General features: G+C 43.5%; 1 long non-coding RNA gene across 1 annotated transcript; it reads left to right on the forward strand.

Moving 5' to 3' along the window:
- The first annotated feature begins 7,155 nt into the window (after positions 1–7,155).
- Positions 7,156–21,204, forward strand: LOC128333702 (uncharacterized). Its single transcript, XR_008311033.1, has 4 exons — positions 7,156–7,531; positions 8,705–8,793; positions 18,303–18,461; positions 20,329–21,204. It is a non-coding gene; the product is annotated as an uncharacterized LOC128333702 (long non-coding RNA).
- The last annotated feature ends 729 nt before the right edge of the window (positions 21,205–21,933 follow it).

Raw genomic sequence — 21,933 nt, forward strand, 5'->3', positions numbered from 1 at the left:
TCTTGAGGCTATTTGCGGCTAGGTGACCGGGCTGGGGTTTAGTTTGGTCTGACTTGCTGCCATGTAGGGTTTGGCGTGGTGCCCTGTGCCCGGGTGGGGTAGACTGGGCTTGGTCCAAAATCAACAGGTATGTAGGCCGGTGGTTGTCTGCTGAGGGTACGGCTTGCATCCCTCACCCTGCAATTGTGGCTTCCCACCCTAAGTTGTTTTGGGTGGATGGTGTGCATTTGACCCCCACTGGTTATGACTTGTTTTTGGCAGACTTACAGGGACGATTGGCGCATGTTTTGCAGGATGTTGGGTGGTGAAGGGGTTACGCCAGGCTAACCCCTTCTCGTGGCAGGTACAGTGTGGTTTCTAGGATATTTGGCTTCTGGTGAGCACCTTTTCAGGCACGCGTTTGGTGTAAGGAGAGGTCATTGTCAGTCCTTAGACGTTTTATGGCTCAGGGAGTGCTGGTTATGGCTTACTTCAACTTGCCAAAGGAATTCTCTAATGCTTTACAGCTTGGGGGTGGCAAAGACTACGGCAGGTGCCTGCACATTAGGTGGCTATGATGGGCAGCGGACAGTCTTAGACCTAATGCTGCCTGGAGCGGAGGTGTATGGCGCTAGGTTATTCTGGCTGGCTGGCTCGCACACAAGTGGCGAGTTCTTTGGAGCCGTACTGTTGTGGGGGTGGAGTGCCAATCCTCTTCTTTCTTCAGTATTTAATAAATTTGAGGCCCTATTTGAATCCATAATTTTGTCTCGTGTCTTTGTTGTCTGGGTGCAATAAATGTGTATTGCTAAGATTCCTTTTTCTGTTTGCTAAGTGTGTACAGCAGAACCCTTCCCCTCTCAATAATGGCTTTCTCTAGCTTTTTGCCCCTCCAAACTATCAGTTTCCTGCTGAAGACAGCTTTCCTCATTAACATTGATTGTTCCCTTCCTCCTTGTCTTCTAAAGTATATGGGCATCCTTAACTCTCAGTCAAACATTTGAAATGCCTGGGAGGGAATTTCCATGTCTCTAACTACTCTGATAATCAGGCTTCCCAGTAATTACAATAGTGTTTTGGTTTCTTTGCTTGGAATGTTTCCACTCTTCACCCTAATACATAGTGTCCCTTTTTTGATTCAGTGTGATGCATTTTCAGTCCCCCCCTTTGCAGCATTATCATAAAAAGCATCTTAAGCTCCCCTTTTCATCAATATAATGCTGCTATTAAAAAATCTTGTGTAACCTCAGTGGTAGTAACTGGGCAACTCAGCGCATATCTCCAGACTATTAGGCTGGAGCTCAAGGGAGCTTTTTGTGCCTCATAATTGACATCAAAGTACTTTTTCTTAAGGATTTGTTCCCCGAAATAGAAAGTCCACCAGTCAGCTGAGAATGGCATGTAAACTTTCAAAGCTGATTAGAGGGGAAATGGAGGATGGATATCCACAAGATAATTTGTATATTGGTTTCTCCTATTAGAGAGAGACCCTGTCGCTGACAGTCCAGGGACTTTAAAATGACTTATGGTCAGCGGACACAGCATGACAAAAGTTCAAGGGAGTTCCATTTTCTTCACTAGGAGCAAAGCTGTGTTCCATTCAAACTTTTAGCACAGTACATGTTCTAGATTTATCCTGTGTAGACTTACTTAGGTTTGTCCTTCTGAGATCAAAGAGAGTTGGCCTGGTTCACACATAATGTGGCCCCTCAGATTTGTGTGCTCCGCCTCTACTTCCTGTGTAGGTTCCAATAGGCCAATATTTCAGCATATCCAGCCCTACTTGCTGCAGGGAGCTGAACATCCATAACTTAGGAATATAGGAACATAGGAAGAAAGGGACAGATGTCAATTCAAAAAAGGGACAGATGTCAGGTTTTCTGCAGCAAGCAGGGGAGGATGTGCAAGGTTTGGTGGGTTCACATGATATGGCCAATCTTTGCATAGCAGAACCTACAGCAGAAGTAGGGGTGGCATGAGTTGCTGTGGCTGTGGTATCTTGCATGAACCTGAAGTGCCATGTTATGTGTGAACCTGGCCATACTGAGTTCCCCGGAGTTTTCATCACGACCACAGTTGATGTACTTGGGGACAGGAAAACTCAGAATGTCAAGGTCCCAACAGTGAAGAGTGAATTCTTGTTTGTAGTGCTACTGGGTGTAGGTAGGTGTGAAATTTGCTGCTAGTATGCCAATCCACTTGATGAAAATAATGTTTAGGCAATGATCTTACTGCCAAATACATCAGGAATGCAACCTTAGGATCAGAATATTAAGACGTGATTATTGAGCAACGAGGCACCTTTTTCAAGTGGCGATTCTTTTTATTGAGCAGAGGGAGAGCAAATGGCCCTATCCATCCTCAGCATAGCATCTCTCCAGTCAGCCGTGGAGCCAGCCAAATGGTGGCCTGGGTCTGGCTCTGCATGGATGCCCCCTCCAGTTATGTCCCATGTGCATGATGTCACATGCATGGGGTGTGGCTCGGGTTCCAGGGCAGCCCAGACCGAACTCACCCCCCTCCCACCTGGACTGCCAAGAGCCCGAGCAAACTCTCTGTTTTTTATTTCAGGCAGTGCAATAGGACATTTCCCCCTTTCTCTCCCTGGAGGAGAGGAAGGGGGAAACGTCCTGTCAGGCAGCCAGTGCTGCCAATAAGCTGAGAGCTCGCTCGGGCTCTCGTCAGCCTGGGCCATGACCCCTTTGCACGTGACGTTCTTTGAACCCATTAGGACAAGGGTGGCTATGCTCCTGTTTCCAGTGGCTGTTGCTGGTGCCTATTTTATGTTGATTTTTTAGACTGTGAGCCCTTTGGGGACAGGAATCCACCCACCTTCCTTCCTTCCTTCCTTTCCCACTTTGGGAACTTTGGGAACTTTTGTTGAAAAGCGGTATTGTTGAAAAGCGGTATACAAATATAAAAAAGAAAATATATTGTTGAAAAGCAGTTCCCACTTTGGGAACGTTTTGTTGAAAAGCGGTATATAAATATTCATCGTCACCTTCATATTTATTTGAAACACTATTGAAATGCCTGCAAGAAAACAACAAGTAGTCTAAGAACAGGACTAGATGTGACTCTTGACACAAGGCTGCTGCCAAAATGGCAGACTCCCAAGTCAAGCTCTCTCCATCACTGGTAGTGACATGTTGTGACATCAGCATGTTGGGTTGAGCATAAATTTAGCATAATGCCCTATGCAGAATAACTGAGTCTATCAAAGAATAACTGAGTCTATCAAATGCTTCTGGAGTATGCAAAGCACTTCCCCGTGTACTATCTTGATGTAATCCTTACAACAATCCTGCAAGGTATTATGACCCATATATTACGGTTGGGGAGCTGAGGTTCAGAAGGAGTGGCATATTTAAGGGCAAGCCAAGAGTAAGCCAAAACACAAACTGGACAAGTCCTGATCTACAGCTCATTCTCTTAGTCACCATGCTGCACCAACATTCCTGCATGCAAGCTCAATCCCTGGCATCTCTGGGCACGGCTGAGAAAGACCCCTCTCTGAAACCCTGGAGAACTGTTGCCAGTCGGTGCAGACAATACCTATCTAAATGGACCAATGGTCCGGCTCAGGAGAAGACCGCTTTGGATGGTCAATTCAGTTTGGTAGGGTAGGATACTTATCATGATAGAGCTATGTGGCACAGGCACCCAAATTGCTCCTCTGCCTCTAGTCTCATTTCCATCCAGTCAGCAGTTTGAACATTCTCTTCATAAACATATAGGGTGTAACTCAGAGAACCGCATATAGGGTGTGACTCAGAGAACCGCATATAGGGTGTGACACAGAGAACCACACACATGCACGCTTTTGTTGACATGTGCACACTAGTGGCTGCTTTGCAGACCACAAACCTTGCTGAAGACACAGTCAAATTGCAACTGCAGTCTGGAATTCTGACAGAGGCTCCACCTAGCTGAGCATGCAAAACCACACTAGCAGAGCATGACCATGCTTGAGCGCACGATACAGCAGTTCACTGAAACAGGGTCACATTGAGAAGGCATCGTGGGATTATGCAATGCCAGATTCAGCTGTGAAGCTTACTGGCTTGGTTCGTCATGCTCTCTCACTCTAGCCTAGCTTCGTGGGGTGGTTGTGAGGCAAAATGCAGCTCGGAGCTCTCTGAAGCAGGAGACTGGGATGACAAGGAACAATATTGTTGGGAGGTAAACCTAATGCTGAATCATTTTGAAAATGTGACACCCTCACCTGCCTCAGTCAACATGCTGCTTGTGTTGTGTGGACTGTAGTGACAGGAGTGTCCTGGTCACATATTGGGCAGTTTCTGTGGTACCACTATGATGAGCAGCATTGCACATCCTCCAATGCCCTGTTGTGGCGTTTAAAAAAGATTTTTAAAAATCCTTTTAAAAGTGCTCAACACTCTCCATTGTACTACTCAATGGGTGTGTTGACCAAAAAAAAAATGGTGGTGAACAATGCAAAATTTCCCAACTTCATGGGTGTGCATGCACGTACACACACACACACACACACTACTGGAGAGGGGCTATGACTTAGTGGTAGAACACAGACTTTCTTTGCCTGCAGAAGGCTGCAGGTTCAGTCTCTGGCATCTCCACTAGGCCAGCAAATGGCAGCCATCCAAAACTCTGAAGAGCGGCTGCCAGTCAGTGCAGACAATGCTGAGGTAGATAGACCAATAATCTGACTCAGTATAAGGTAATGTCATATGTTCACATGTTCCTGCCATTTGGCAAAACGTTTTGCTTCTCTTGTTTTCATTTTTCCATATGCGTATGATTTGGGGGGGGGGTTGGTTTAGTGATTTGGAGGTTGTGCACTCCTCCTCTCCAGCAGCACAGTTACCCCACCCTTCTTTTTGTGCACAGTTCTGCACAACAAGCAAAGTTATCCTTCCCTTCTTTTTTATTAATAATTTTTCACACGGGTTGAAGAATTTTAACAAACATTCATGAAGACAAAGAAACAACACTAATTAAAAAAATCATCTTTCAATATTTCCCTGTTCCAACTACAAATACCCATCCAATTTCTCAAAACCTTCCCCCTTTAAATAAACAAAACAAAAAGAACAAAACAAAACACAACCAAAAAGACTCTAGTTACATAATCAAGCAACAAATCATAAATCCTGTTCTATCTAAGGTGTATCATTAGTTTTTCATTTCTGAAGTATAAGGTGTTCAACCAAAATTAGTACCCACAATAACCATAGATCTTTGCCTCTGGATAAATGCCAACTCCTTGGAATAAATCCAAGAATTCCTACAGAAGCTGTAAATCCAAAATTAGAATCTAATACTAATACTAATTATATTATTTCAAAGACCTCCTTCCAGAAGATGGTAACAAATTTACAACCCTTTAAAAGATGGGGCTGTAAGTTTATTGCATTTAATCCTGCCTCTCCTGTATTACACCACCAACAATTATCGATATTTGAATGTCCAACTTGATGAAATATTTTTGGAGTCCATTATGATCTTAGTAGATTGTTTTGCTGGATTAGTCTTAACTGAAAATCCATTGTTGACTTCCTAATATTTGACATTGCCATGGGAAAGAGTGTCGCTGAGGCGGGATCAGAATTAGTCCTACTTTAGCACTTAGAATAAAAATATTTTTTTTCCTGTGGTGTTTTGAAAAAGCTTGTATATAAGAAAAAGAAATGTTTCCCTTTCAGGTTTTGTGGGAAGAACATAGAACCAAAACACATTCTTGAAGCTGACAAACATTTGTAGTGACAACGTTTTGCTGGAAAGCAAAACTACTTCAAGCTCTGAGGGGAAGGAAATGTCCAAGAATTCATATTTCTTTTCGTCCTCTGCTGCAGGTGTTTTCATGCCCCAACATGCAGGACTTTAATTGCCACACTGTTGCACTCAGAAGATAAGAAACGTTTTCCTATTTTGTACACTGAGAAGTCATCGACTGTTACTTCAGTTACCCACAAACCACAGTTAACAGTTTTCCTCAAGAACAGATGAACAGTTGACAGATTATGAGTAAACTCAAACTGTGGTTTTTTATTAAGCTAATGCACTTTGGGTCTGGGTATAATCTATAACCACCTATGAATCTACATAAACTATACTTTCATATCAAATACAACACAGAGAGTGCTGGAGATAATTTCCAAACACAGAAGAAAGCAAAGACTGAAGAAATTAAAATTTAAGCTTACACTACAACTTGATTCCTACTGAAACTAAAAGGATAAGCTAGGCATGCCTAATTTGTCCTTTTAATTTCAATGGGACATACTCTTCCTGGTTATTATAGGCTACAAACTGTTACCTTGAACAGGTCAGACGTATAGAGACTAATACTATCCCTTGCTAGCCAAGTGGCCAAAGAGAGAAATGCTGTACAATGGTTTAATTTTCAAATATGACACGGGGGTGGGCAGATTGAGTGGGATGAGCAGTGGAATGAGATGATCAGTCAGAGCCCAGAACAAACTTCAGGAAACTTCAGGAAGTTATGAAGAATTATATCTAGCACATCTACTGATCTATGACCGAAATAAATAAATTACAGAGGCTTATATCTAGCACAAATGTGCAACCAGTCGCACACTTACCTCTAGAATTCGGGCACAAAGTCCAGGGCCTCCACACCCCTGGGGGTCCCCAAATCCTCTTTAGTTTGTCCTGGGTGGTGTGGTCACTGCTGGCACACACTGTGCCCGGCGGCTGAGTGTGATTATGACCCGTGCCGGGTGCTTTACAGAAAAAGGGCGGGGAGAGTGGGGAAAGAAATATGTGAGATGGGAATATGTTAAGTTGTGTGTTGAAATGTTTCTGCTACAAAATGATTTGTACCCAAATCTACTTGTTTGTGGCGATTTGTGGACAAAACAAATTGCCCCTGTGCTAGCTGGCCAGATTCGGGTACAATATAAATTGCCCAAATTTTGTACCTGAAAAAATTGTAGATTCAGACCTCCATTTTGTGGTGATTTCTTTTGCTGTCTCCATTTTGTGTCAGGAATTATTTTTTGAAAATTCCGCCCTCCTAAGCTTCAGATTGGTGACTTACAGAGTCCAACGATTGGCTGGCGATTTCCCCCTGGTTCCAGATTGGCACGTTTCCATTCAAATCTTGTGTTGCCAGGGGTGACAGACTCCGCATTGGCTAGGGGAAGGTCAAAGAAGGGACAAGGGTGGGGGGGTTGAAGGAGGGGTTTTCAAATGTACTTAAGGAGGCAGCCAGCCATTCTGACCATTCTGCCTTTCTGTCTCATGGGAGAAGAGAGAGAGGGGGCCAGAGGAACTTTACTTTGCCTTGCCTGCCTTCTGCCTGGAGTGGATTCTCTGCTTTTTGTGCCTGCTTTCCTGATTGAGGAAAAGAGAAGAGAATTTTTTCCCACTCCCTTCCTGCTGCTGAGAGAATCACTACCTGCACCTGCTGTCTGGGTGAACTGATTTGGGTACAAAATTATTTGTACCCAAATCTACCTGTTTCAGGAGATTTGTGGACAAAACAAATCACCCCTGTGCTAGTTGGCCAAATTCAGACTCAAAACAAATCGGGGGTGATTCAATTCAGGTACAAATTGAATCCAAAAAATCGATTCATGCACATCCCTGATATTTGCATAAATATACCTGTTTTATATTCTTACATTCTTGTGAGTTCGGTTGCTATTTGTGCTTAACTTGCAGTGGGGGAAGGCCTCCAGCAAGTGGGGGGCGGCTCTCCAAAGGCCTTTAGGTCCAGGCTCCCAAATTACCTAAGTGCACCTCTGTGTACAACTGTACAAATACTAAAAAAGGTGGTTGACACCCTGACTAAATTTACTCAAGGAAGTCCCATTGAAATTAAGAGGACAGACTAAGCATGCCTAACTTGTCCTTTCAATTTCAATGGGATTTCCTCAAGTAAATTTAGTGAGGATTATCAGCCAGGATTTTGCCAACTTTTGGCTTAAAAATAAAATAAAATACAGGCCTCCTGGTCCTGGATGGGGGCAGGTGACGAAACCTGCCTGGTGGACTATGGCACAACCAGGGCAGAGTTTTGGCAGGTCAATTGAGCAGTCTAGCAGGTGATTTGTGCACCTGGAACTGTGAGTCAACAGCAGTGATTTTTTGCCAGGCTGGTGCATTTTAGAACTCAACACTGGATGCCTGCCAGAATGCAGTTTTACTGACTGGACTAGTAGAATAATGTCTGGGAGCTTTATATGAGATACAGCATCTAATTCATGGATTCCTTTTATTATATTCTCAGTGTATTAAATATTTCAAAATATCTGGAAACAGGTAGCCTAGGGTGTGCTTTGAACATTCATTGCAACTCTTATTTTATTTTTTAAATTTAAAAAATGCCTATCATTTTTTGTGTTTCCTATCTGTACACTGTGTGACTATGTAAATATATGGTAGACGGGGTTATTTTGGAGGCACTGCTTCCTTTTGGCTCTGCTTGGGTAACCTGTTCTGCTTCATAGTTACACAGAGCATATGGCACTGCAAGAAGAAGCATGAGCAATGTTGTGAACAGCCCAGCACTTCTGCTCACTGAAACTAGCACTTTCTTTATCACTTTGGCAGAGAATTTGGTGAAGCTTTAACACAAATGTCAGGCTGCAAGTTCGGACAGAACTATAGAAGCCTTGTGAATATGAATATTGTAATAATAGTAATAATAATAATAATAACACTCAACATCTGAGAATTTGCAACTTGAGTTCCAAGTGTCACATGCATTGTCTTACAGAATCCCTGTAATAGGTTGAAAGGGATAGCTAGTCGAAAGCCACTTACAATGATGGGCAATCTCTCCTTGGCTCGATTATAGTTGGCTTGGTAAGTATACACTTTCTCAGTGAGCATCTGGAGGGGGAGAATGGGCTGGGGAGACCAAAATTTCTTTTGTGAGAGTTCCCCTCCTTGTAACGTTGGTACCTGTGCATTAATGGTGTCATACACATGTGCCTTATCATCTTGCCCCCAAAGAAATGTAAATTGTACTTTTAAAAACATTATTAAAATTTTATAACGCCTCGCCCAGATGGCTCTAGCTAGTTCACAAGATCCATGGTGAAGAACCACTCAGAAATTAAGAACACAGAAGAACCCAAGTTCATCAGATGAATGGTCCATCAAGTCCAACATACTGTTTCACACAGTGATCAGACAAATGCTTCCAGGAAGCCCACAAACACAACTTGAAGGCAATAGCCCTCTCCTGCTGTTGTCTCTTGCAGAAAGTGGTATTCAGAGGTATACTGCCTCTGAACATGGGGTTTCAATTTGGCTGTCATGATTAATAGCTGTTGGTAGATTTAGCCTCTATAAACACGTCTAATCTTCTTTTAAAACCATCTAAGTTAGTGGCCATCACCACATCTTGTGGCAACTCCCCCCCCCCACACACACAAAGAAGCATAATGGGAGATAAGAAAGGACTTAAACATAAATCAATTTTTTCACAATATTTATCACAAGCAATCAAGATAAATGACCAAATTAGAGAAAATATTGACACAGCCAATAAAAGGCTGTGTCATCAAGCAGGATGTCTGATAGTTCACAACAATTTGGTTCTTAATTCAACCAAGCAATATAAACTGGATAAATATGACAAGTGGTTATTCCAAAGCACCTCCTCATTCAGAACTTCGGTGATATTGCTAATAACTGGTGACATAGACTTCACACTATTAAAAAGCTTGCTGGTTCTTTGGATACATACTGAGCAAAAGTAATAGCATATGTAAATTGGCTAACTCCACTGAAGATCTAGGAACTTGTACAGACACTTTCACACTTAGTATTTCTTCTTTAAAGTACATATTCAGGGCAGACTTCCGACCACTTGGTTAGCATACTTCGGATGACCTTGAATCTTAGAAAGAAAAAAGGCCCATTTCAGCCAGCACAGAGGGAACTTCTTATTTGTTTAATGCTTGTGCTTAGTGAACAATCAGTTGAAGGCATAAAAAGCAGAAATTAAAGGATGGGTTAAAGAGAAACAGGGATGCTACAAAGAGTACAGAATTAGCAGCTTTCGTAGGTCGGATACTTCTTAAATGCTTAGTTTAGATCAGGGATTCCCAACCTGTGGTGCTCCTAAATTGTAGCTAGGGATAATGGGAGTTGTAGTTCAGCAGCATCTGGAGTACCACAGATTGGAATCCCCTGGTTTATGGAGTCAGCAGAATCAAGTGATATAAAGCTTTCTTTGGATTGTACCACTTAAGGCTGCAGATGGAGGTATTTCAAGTTTGCTTCCTCCTATAAGATGTCCTGAATGCAGAAATATATCATATCAAGGAGAAGGCTTCTGCCTATCCTTCTCCCTCATATGCACATCTTCTATAAGCTGAATTTCACAGGGAAAGATTCAGACATACAACTCTCCCCACTCCCTGCTCACCAGCTGCAGCCTATAAAATGTATAGTCTAGATCTAGAACAGTGGTTCCCAACTTGGGGTGCTTCAGATGTTGCTGAATTACAACTCCCAACATCCCTATCTACAATTTATTGTGTCTATAGACGCTGGAAGTTGTAGTTCAACAACATCTGGGGGCCTCCGGTTGGGAACTACTGGTCTAAACAACATTTTGCTATTTGATTCTAATGATTATGTAAACTGGGGCTGATTAATTTGACTGCAAGGTGACTCGGTGGAAACGCATATGGAGAGGGAAGTTTTAATGGGCTACTCTCTCCCTCAAATCAGGGATGGTGTCAGCATGCAGCACCCTTAGGCAGCTGCTGGGGCCCCAGTGCCCAGTGTGAAGCTGTATGGAGAGGTGCTCTTATCCCTGGAATTTGGGGCCTTGGTCCATGGCTTCCAAGGCCCAGAGGGGCCTCTCAAGGCCCAGGGGGGGTGGTTCCTGCCACCACCCAACCCCCGCCCGCCCTTGCTCTGCGACACTGAAAACCTCAATAATTCTAGCTGCCATGTACACAGCTGGGTGTGGGGAGTGAGTCGAGCAGGCCTCCCCCACCCCCATGGTGGCGGTGGTGGCAATGGTGGAGTGGGAGTGGCTGCTGGGCCTGACCATTTGGCCCAGTGGCCCTTGAGCACTGCGAGGTGCTCCATCGCACCTGCACAGTTAGACTAGAGTGTCACAAGCCCGTGACATCAGGGGTTGTGACACTCTATTCCAACTGCACGGACACGCTGGAGTGTCCCACAGTGCTCAGGGGCTGCTGGGTTGAACGGTCAGGACCAGAAGCCACTCCCGCTCTGCCCGCCACCGCCACCATGGGGGTGGGGGAGGCCTGCACAGCTCAGCCCCCACACCTCAGTCACACATGTGGGAGCTAGAATTATTGAAGTTTTCAGCGCCGCAGTGCTGCACAGTGGGGCAGCGGCGGCATGCTTCTGGGAAGGCCCTCCATGGGAGGCCTTTGAAAAATGCAGGTTCCCTTTTTTCAACTTTTAAAAAAACCTTTAACTTTTTTTTAACTCGGGGGGGGGGCATGGGGGGCAGGTGGCTCTGAAGCCCTTCAGGTCCAGGAACCAAAAATACCTAGGTGTGCCCCTGGTGCATGGCATTACAAGGAGCAGATGTTCCCTGACCCCACCCCCCACCCCATGTCCTTTTAATGTCTAGGGGAAAGAACCTTGAGTATATTCGCTTGTAATCTCAATGAGCCATTTGTTTCTACTGCTGTCTTTGTCAGTTGTTTACAAGAGAACTCCGGCATGCAGGATGAAAAGCCATCTCAGGTTAATACTTCAATGTTTAGAAAGTATTTAAAAAATAAAATAAAAATAAAAGAGAGCATTGAATGTGGCGGACCATGATGAAGGAGAAACAATAAAATAGAGATGCCGCCAGAATGGAAATGTAGCTGGGTAACTACTTGCATCTCCTTGCTGAAGGCAGTAGACTTGCCATTACCAAACTGCTAATCTGTTCTACAGGGTGTTGTTTTTTTTAAAAAATAATCAGATGTTGGCATTATCTGCCACTAATTGCTTTTTCATTTCCACTTGTAATTATTCCATTGAATGTTTGTGGTGAGAAGCTGAAAATGAAGCAGATCACTGAGAAAGAATTAATTGTTAATGAATAATCAGCAGTAGGAAGCCAATTTCATTATCTTCAAAGGGGTAGCCAGAGATTACCTACTAGCTGGGGTTGCTTGTACTTTGTTGTTGTTGTTGAGCACAACTGTAAAGTTACCACCAAATAATCACACCCTCCAACTTCATCAATTATTTTCTATTATGTGGACTGATAACCAATTTTTGTCTTTGTTGTTTAATGTTAATGGTAGAATTCATGCTGCGGAGCGCTAATTGGAAGGTGTTACATTTAGTGGGCTTTAGGCCTAATTATTAGAGCATCTTTGTCATTAGCATATGATCCCATGAAGGTTGCATGGCGGCAGTTACTAAATTTGCCATGATACAATTTTGGTCCTGGTTAATAAACTCAGGATAGCATCCAAGGAGTGGTTAAAATATAATAGACAAAGCTTCTGCTTTCAACACTACACAAAGGCACAAGTGTGCCTTTGCCACATTAGTAATCTGTTGAAAAAATCTTTCTAAACCAATATATTGAAAGTAAATGTGTTCTTTGAGATTTAAGCAGTAAAGAGCGGTGGGGGGGGGGGGACACATACATCATCCTAACTGACTATAATAGAATGAAGCAGAACTCTCAAGTGTCCAAAATCTGTCTCACCATTACTGTACAGATTCTGCTTCCAAAGAGAATTTTTGCCACTCAGCTTCTCCTTCTTCACAGAAATTTTGCTCAGTCAGTTGAGTAACCCAAGGGCAATTTCAAAGGCTAGTTCAGAATAAATGGAATTAACATTGCATTCCTGGGTCCCAATCTCTACATGAAGAACTGCCAATGAAATTCATCTGCAGGAATTAGATACATGTGCATATGGTTGGTGTCTTGTGTGTAGTCAGTTTCCTAAATGAGACAAAGGCCCCCTTCAGATGTAATGTGGAACCGCAGCTCCAGTGGCCCCACGGTGCCATGTCCCCTCCCTCCACTCTCCTGTCCACTTTTGGATGTGCAGGAGAGCTGCCTCTCTGAAGTCAGCAAGACTGAAGAGAGGTGGGAAATCTGGCTGTGTGGGCTTCGTTCTTGACAGAAGGGCAGCCTGCACAGCCAATCTGGCTGGAGTGAGGGAGGAGCTTCCTCCCTTAACTCCAGCTCCATGGGGCCTAAACTGCAGTACCACCATTTGGATGTAATGCTGATGCCACAGAACCAGATCTGGAGGAGCCCAAAGTCCTTCAACTCTGGTTTCTTGAATTCAGACATGCATCCAAGGAAACAGGAGGTGAAGGGACCTCCGGTTTCCTGTTATGTCTGAATGATGGACTGAATTTTTCCCCATTTATGTGAGATTCAGCAGTCAGTAAAAGAAAGATTGTGAGACATATGTGATACAAATATGCTTATACTAATGTACTGCTATATTTAATTTAAAATTTAAAGTGTATTTATTATATCTATAGCAGTGATCTTCACTATTTTTCAAGCAGGGGCCACTTTGGCAAAAAGAACCAAAAAAAAAAAAAAAAAACCCAACAAAAACCTTCAGTGTGAGAGCCATTTCCCTCTGCACTGACCTCTGCATGGTGCTGCACTTTTCTCAGTGCTGGGAGGGTCCTTTAAGAGAGATGGAACCCTGTTGTAAGGACTCTTGTGGAGCAAGCATGGGGAAGGGCTACACTTTCCAGTATGCTGTGCATGCCTTCTAAAGCACTACTTTCTACTATCGCTGCTGCTGATTGTTTCTCCAGCTTCCTGACCTGCACAACTCCTGAAGGAACTTCTTCCTTCTCAATCCTGGACTCTGTTGTTCTCTGGATACCCACTGCTGCATGGCTCTGATCCCACCACCACCTTTTTTTTCTTGCACACCCCTGGAGAACCTCCTCTTCCCTGTAAACAATGGAGGTCCTTTGTATGCAATTACCTCCTCACTATACAGATCCCTGATTTTACTCCAGCAAAGCAGAAGGCTATATTGCTTCATGGCCTGGGCCCTGAAGGCCAAAGAATATATAATCATTTGTACTTTCCTGTCAACTTGGAAGGGGAGGCCAATTCTTATGAAGCTGCTCTTCAAGCCTTAGAAGACCATTTCAACCCTTCCTTGAATGTGATGAACATTGCAAGTTCTGTTCCAGGTCCCAACTTCCTGTGAATCTATCGATCAGAATGTCACAACATTGCATGCCTTAAGTGTAACCCATGAGTTTGCCAACTTTACTCATGAAATGATCAGGGAGCAGATTGTTGTGAAAACAAACTGCTCCAAATTGCATGAAAAACTGTGATTAGAGCAGAAACGTACGATGGATAAAGTTATAGAGATGTCTAGGAGGGCGGGAAATGCTCTTAACTGTGCCAAATCCCTCTCTTGGGTATCCCAAAACCCACCTCCTGCAATCCAGGCTGTTCAGTCTAAATCCTTCCAAGCCCAATCTTCTCATTTGGCACTGCCCCAGAAAGTGGCAGCACAAGAAAAGAGGAGCTAACAATGCTACCGATGTAGAGAGTCTGCCCACAAAGCCGATTTTGCTCATTGTCCTGCATGGAAGGTCACTTGCAACAGGTGAAAAGAAAGGGGGCATTTTGCTAAGGCTTCCAAATCTGCTGTCCACTCCATCACTGATTCACTATATGATAATGAGGAGGCAGATGAACCACTTCCTGACAGTGTTTTAAGTGTGACAGAATCAGTGCCTGCTCTTCACATCATCAAGTTAAACTTAATGGCCATGAAGTGCACATGCTGGCTGATTCTGGTTCTCCATACACTATCATTTCCCATCTTCTTTAAAAGAAACTCCTTACTACATCAAATCTGTGCCCACAGCCTTCAGACATCCACCCAGGGGGAGATGAAGGTCCCCTATTGCCATAAATAGATACTTCACTGCTGTCCTGCAATACAAAGGACATACTGCAGAAGGGGAATGTATATGTCACAAAAAAAAGTCTCAGTATTGGGCTGGAAAGATCTACAGAGAGTGTTAGACCCAAATAACATGGAACCCATATTACAGATGATGGAGCATCCATATGCTGATATGATTGCTGATTTCTCTGACATTTTTCTCAATACTCGTGGCACAAAAATCCAAAAGAAGGCAAATGCAATACCTGTACAAAACAAAGTGAGGAACGTACCCATAGCATTGCACCAACCACTTAGAGAGGAACTCTTAAGACTACAGCATGCTGACAGCATAGAGCCTGTTGATTCGTCAGAATGGGTCTCTCCTATTTTTCTTGTGCGGAAATCAAATGGTACAGTCTGAATGTGCATAGATTGAATAGATGTGAACTCCAATATGGTAGTAAATTGTCATTCATTACCTAGTGTCAGTGAAATGCTGCTTACTTTGAAAGGGGCCTCCATGTTCACAACTTTGGACTTATTTTCGTTCTATCATCAAATTACTCTGCTCGAATGTTTCTGCAAATACACAGCCTTCATTACCCCAGAGGGTCTTTTTCAATACAAAAGGCTGCCCTTTGGATTGGCCTCTGCTGCTTTGGTATCTCAAGGAATGATGCATGCAATTTTGGGGACTATGGATGGCATCAGTTTTCAGGATGACATTTTAGTGTATGGCATAACCATTGAGGAGCAGGATGCTAAACTGACAGAAGTCTTAAGAAAACTCTGACAACACGGACTTACTCTCTCTGCAGAGAAATGTCAGTTTTGCACACACTCAGTGACAGATTTGGGACACACAATAAGGTTATTCTCGTGACCATAATGAACAGGGAGGGCAGGTGGGGAGGAAGACAGGGTGGAACCTCCCTTCCCCCCCAGATGAACAAGGAGCTCCTCTTTGGCATGCCATTGCACGGCAATACAATACATGCTCTTGGCAGCACGGATTGCTGGAGACCAGGAAAACATCCCAGCCTCCAGCATGAGTTGGAGTTCAGTGCATTGATGGACTGTGAGTCAGGCGCTTTAGGTTCCTAACTCTGCATTCGGACTGCGTACAGCCCAAGCACACACGTGATGCCGAATCTGGGGTTGAAGCTGTGCTCGTGCCCTTTAACTTCAGTTTAGGACCAGGGTTAAAAGTTGGGCTAGCGGGGATAGAATCGGGAGTGACCCCAGTGGTCCATATGAGCAGCCTAATCCAGACTGGACTGCCCCAGCCTGGGTTGGACTGTTCATGTGACTACCCTCAATATCTCAGAGTGGCATACATTCCCAAACAGACTTGATGGAAACTATTCAGGAAGCACCAGAGCCACACCACAAGTATGCATTTCACTCATTTTTAGGACTTTGTATGTATTACTCTAAATTTGTTGGACAATTTGCCTCAAAAGTTGCTCCACTGCATCTTCTTTTTAGAAAGAATGTTTCATTTAAGTGGGATGCATCCTGCAAGGCTAGTTTTCAGACTATCAAATTGGCCAGTGCTGAAAGCTCTGCTCTCACTTCTTTTGACACCAGTTGGCACACTATTTGTAACCACTGATGCTTCTGAATATGGTCTGGGTGCTGTCTTGACCCAGCAAAAAGGGGACAGGGACGTTGCAGTTGCCTTTGCTTCCAGAATGCTGACTGCATCAGAGAAGATGTATCCATTGAAAAAGAAGCTCCAGCATGTTTCTGGGCAGTGAGGTACTTCAGGACTTACTTGTGGGGTGTAACATACACTTTAAGGTCACACCATAAACCCTATCTACTTTATTTACTACTTGGGGATCAAATCAAGCAATAAGAATAGCCAAATGGATCACCAGACATATAGAGTTTGATTTCCAACTGGAATATCTTCCAGATCTTTGGAACACAACTGCAGATTGTTTATCTCGACTTCCACTTCTAGGTCAAGAAGAGATGTCAGAAGATGAGGGTGATTTTACACCAGCTCTTCCTTCATGCAAAAGGAGTAGTAATTGAACAGGCAGTAGGGATGTCCACGTACCTGTTCAGTATTCTATTCTTAGAATGCCAAACAGGTTTGGAACCCCTGTGTTCGAACCAGTTCGATCATGGGGGTGGGGGTGGCTTTAAGGATGGGGGAGGGTGCACTCCTTCCCCCCACTGTGCTTCCCTCTCCGGTGCTCTGTGGATGTCATGCCCCCACTCGAGGACAGTGGGGAGGAGTGGGGGGGGCAGGCAACTTTCTAGAAAGTTGAGAGGCACCTGAGGAGGAACGGTCCAGTGAGATAACTGAGACAGGCCAGGGCAAGTGTTTTGCACAGGAGGAGCCATCAGGACCGGGGGACCTTTGGGGAGAAGGGCCAGGATCTGAGCCCGAGTTTGAACGGCCACTATCTCCTCGAGGAAAAATGTCAGCAACAGGTGAGGGAATTATGTCGGAGTTGTTGCCTCACGAGGAGGCAGCAGGAGCCAGAATGAATCTGTGACAGCTGGTGGGGGTGAAGTGTTGATTAAGTGCATGAGGCCAAGGACTATAAATTAGGCAGCCTGTGCCTTGAACAACTGCTGGAAACAACATGTCGACTTGGCTTGGTCCTCCGTTGGAGAGAGTTTGACCTTGTAATTTGACTCCTCACGTCTGTATCTATGGTGAGACTGCTGAATCTGCCTCTCTAGCAAATAAAACAACTGAAATCTGATATTTCTGACCAGCGTCTTTCGTTGAGTGAGCTCTTGGCAGTGGATAAATAGTTTGGTGGGGCAGCAGCATACCTCCTTGCTGCCCCACTGTCTCCCTGACCAGAAGTGACCGGAAGTGCTGTGTGCGCAGCAGGTGCAGGCACAGGCTCAAAATGTCACACGCATGCGGGGTGTGCACACACAGCACTTCCAGTCACTTCTGGTCAGGGAGACAACGGGGCAGCAACTGCCGCCCTGCCGAACTAAGCACTGGAGGGGGAAGCGTGTGTGTGGTGGTGGGGGGGGGGGTTAAGTGCACCCTCCCTTGTCCTTAGCCACCCCCGCCCCACCATCAGCTCGAAGGGAGCTGGCTCCGTGCACATCTCTAATAAATAGCTTCATCTACTCATGGAGCAATTGCAACTACTGAATGGAAATCGGCCCCCAGTGCTGATCAAGTGCTTACTGAACTTACACCTTACATAACTAATGGATGGCCACACAAAACATGGCACCTGAACATCTTCAGCCATACCTGCCTGTAGTGAGTGAGCTATCTATTCTCAATGAGCTGGTGCTGAGGACTGGTCGTTAGCCTTAGCCTGTTGCTAAAAATTTAAAAGATATAGGCTCCCAGTACCAGAGACGAAGGCTTGTATATTTGAAGGAAATGAGTGGCTATAGTTTTTTTAAAGTGTATAATAGATCATTTTCTTCTTCTGCAAGGGAACTGCTTTGTTTTCAAGATTTTTATTTCATATATTTTAGGTTCAGCAACCCAGAAGGACATTTGAATTTCCCTGTGTAACTAAAGGGTTAAAATAACATCTGGACATGCACCAACACAACAGAACCCTATGGAGTTTGTCTCTGCTTAGCCATGAAGACTCCACAGATGCCATTAATCTCAATTTAATTACAAAAATGGTAAGAATTCCACTGCATCAGGGTCACAGCTCTTTATATGAATGGGAATTCTGAACAGTGTGGATTTGTATACTAAAGCAGTCACAAGTTTGGGTGGCACCACTAATGCTGAATGGGGCCCAATTAAAGAAGAAGGGTAGGGCTCCATGGCCAACGTCACCACCACCTGAAAAAGATGCTTAGTTTCCTTACAGCACTGATTTAGAGTCAAAGGTTAGGAACAAACAAAGCTTCCTCATACTGAGTCAGACCACTATTCCATCTAGTCCAGTGTTGTCTACTCTGACTAGCAGCAGCTATCCAAGGCCCCAGTAAAAGTCTTTCTCAGTTTTGGTATAGAATCCTTTGGGGACGGATCCTAGGACCTTCTTCATATAAAGCAAGTATTCTGTCACTGAGCTATAGACACTTCCTTATTAATACACATTTTGAAAATGTAGATTTAGGGGATATATCACAGTAAGCCAAATGCACACTTAGTAGGCACACACATATGATGGCCTCAAAAGAAATTGCCATAGTACACTGCATCCGCTGTTTATGAAAGACGCTAGAAAGACACTGGCTGCATTCACACATAATGGGGAAATGGAGTTGGAGGGAACCACGATTTCCTTACCATTTAGTCTGAACCCAGCCAACTCCGGTCCCATTTGGAGAGTGATCCAAGGTTGTGCTGATGAGACTCCAGTTGGAACACTTGGTTTGTAGTGAGGTTTCGCTGCTTCAAACCGAGGGTGCATTAAGCCTCCCTGCCATCCAAATGCAGCACTGGAGGCTGCATTTGGCTACAATGGAGCTGAGGGAGGAAGCTCTTCTCTCTCTCTGCCTCCCTGATTCACTGTGCAGACTATCCTTCAAACAAGAAGGAAGCCCACACAGCCAACTCCCCTGCCTTTCTGCAGTCTCACTGACTGCAGAGAGGATGCTTTCCTCTGCTCACTGTTCAAAGAGGCACCTTTTTAAAGTGGTGATTCTCTTTATTTAACAGGGGGGAGTAACTAGCCATATCCACCCCCAGCACAGTACTTCCAGTGACTGTTGCTGGTGCCTGTCTTATTTTTCTTTTTAGATTGTGAGTGCTTTGGGGAGCCATCTTATTTATTTATTTATTTATTTATTTATTTATTTATTTATTTATTTATTTATTATTTCTCTATGTAAACCACTTTGGAAACTTTTGTTGAAAAGTGGTATATAAGTATTTGTTGTTGTTGTTTCCTGAACATCCAAATGTGGACAGGAGAGTGGGGGGAGGGGCATGCAGAATTGACCAATAGACCTGTGCGTTACATGCGAATGCGGCAATGGTATGCAAACCTAGAGAACTGCTGCCAGTCAGTGTACGGAGAGAAACTACTCTATACTGAGTCAGACCCACAGTACACTGGCTGGCAGCAATTCTCTAGGTTTGCATACAGTTTCTTTCCCAGTTCTACTGGGAGACACCAAGGATTAAACCCAGGGCCTTTTACATGTAAAGAACATGCTCTACCACTAAGCTATTCTGCATTTAAAGGGATTCTAGTTTTTCTAGGTTCATAAACAGCTGATGAAATATACTATAACAGTTTCTTTTGAGGCCATCATCTCTGTGTGGCTATTGAGTGTGCACTTAGCATTGCTGACTTTTAAAAAAATCACCTTATGAAACATTCATCACTAAATCCATAATGTGCATTTCTTCTAGCTATTGCTCTTTAAAAACACTTTAATATTTATTGTTTTCCCACAAAAGTATCCCCCAATACTAGAGGATACCCAAGGTCAGTACATCAAAACTCTACTTTAAATAAGAATATATACAGAATATATATAACATTCCTGTATTGACAATTTTAATTTTCATCTGTTCTTATTTCTTTAGAATTCCCATCACACCAACTAAAATTGGAATTTATAATTTGCAACTGGTGACACTGTCTTTTGCAGAAGAGCTTCAGGAGAGCTATTATAATACTGTCACATGAAAAAATCAACGCAACATAATTTCATTTGGCAACAAGGAATTTACATCAGCTACTCTTGATGCAAAAGGAATTCAATAATGGAAAATATGTAGTCGTATTTTTGCATTTATTTATAGGCTCTTTTAATTTCAAAACAAATTTCAGTGTAGCATACATAATTCTGTCTGGTTTTAGGGGTTTTCATTAAACTATAAGTGAATTGCCCTTCTGGCTGAAAATCTGTTTTGCTTTGCGTTCCCTTCCCTCCCACTTACAATATTCCATCTTAAATTCCACAAGGATTCTATAGATCTTATTTAAGCAGGGCCAAGCAGCACAAAGCGCATCTGCCCTGGAGAAGTTTGCCTCTCTTAACATGCAGCCCATCGCTAATGCCCCTTTTTCATTTAGGTTTTCAATTTGGATGTATTCCAAATTACCTTTTATTCCAATAGAAACACTACTAATTACACAAAGCATCTTAATAAAGAATGGAAACAAGATTTAAAAAACCTCCTCCTTCTGGTGTTCTAATGTGAAGTGGTTTTAAATGGCACAAAAGGAGGACCTGCCATATCCATAGCTTTACTTAGGCCCCTTGAAAAAATACTCGGCATTCTTTTTCCTTATGCAGAGAGAATTCTTCAGAATAGGGAGGTAAAATACAATTTATTTGGGCTGTGCATGGCTCCAAATGTCAGGTTCCAATATGGCCTAACCGAACAGGGAGCCTGTCTGGGAGAGCTGGCATGGCCCCTCCCACCTTTCATTTTGTCTGTGTCAGGGCCGGGGTGTGGGTGGGGTCTGATCGGAAACCATTGACTACTCTGACTGGCAACAGCCCAAGGCAGTGTGATTGGCACTTCCTTTCAACTGAAACTAGCCATTGAGATGGGAACATTCCACAAATCATTTAGACAGGAACACAGTGCTGGACAAATATGACTTGCCTTGTCTCCTTTCATGGTTCTGCCACTGATATGGCAAACAGGAACAGGAAGTGAGGCCTGTGTGTCATTAAAGTCTTTTCTTAACTAGTGTCACTGTAGTCTTTCCCCAGCCCTACTGTCTAAGATCCCTTTCAGCTGGAAATGCCTTGGAATCTGAGAAATTATAAATACCAAGCTGCCATCACATAATATACATACAGTGGATCCCCCTATTTTCAGGGGTTTTCCAAATATTTGAAGACAGGGCCTCTTGCCCTCAATGCAAGAATCATGCCCTTTAAGCCAACTATATCTTCCAAGTTTTTCCATGCAAACCTAGATGAATATATTTATTTATTTTATTTGTTAAAAGATTTAATATACCGCCCAATCCACAGACTCAGGGCGGTGTACAAAACAAGAATAACATCTGAGATTCTTTTTTTAAAAAATTAAAAGGGCAAATGCCTGGTGGAAAAGAAAAGTCTTCAATAAGGTTTTAAAAGCTGAAAGGGAGGCGGCAGATCGAATCCGGATCAAAATGTATATGGATCAAAATGTATTGAGGAATATTTCTATTGATTTACTTTTAAA

The sequence above is a fragment of the Hemicordylus capensis genome, chromosome 1 (assembly GCF_027244095.1).
Source record: "Hemicordylus capensis ecotype Gifberg chromosome 1, rHemCap1.1.pri, whole genome shotgun sequence".
NCBI lineage: Eukaryota > Metazoa > Chordata > Lepidosauria > Squamata > Cordylidae > Hemicordylus > Hemicordylus capensis.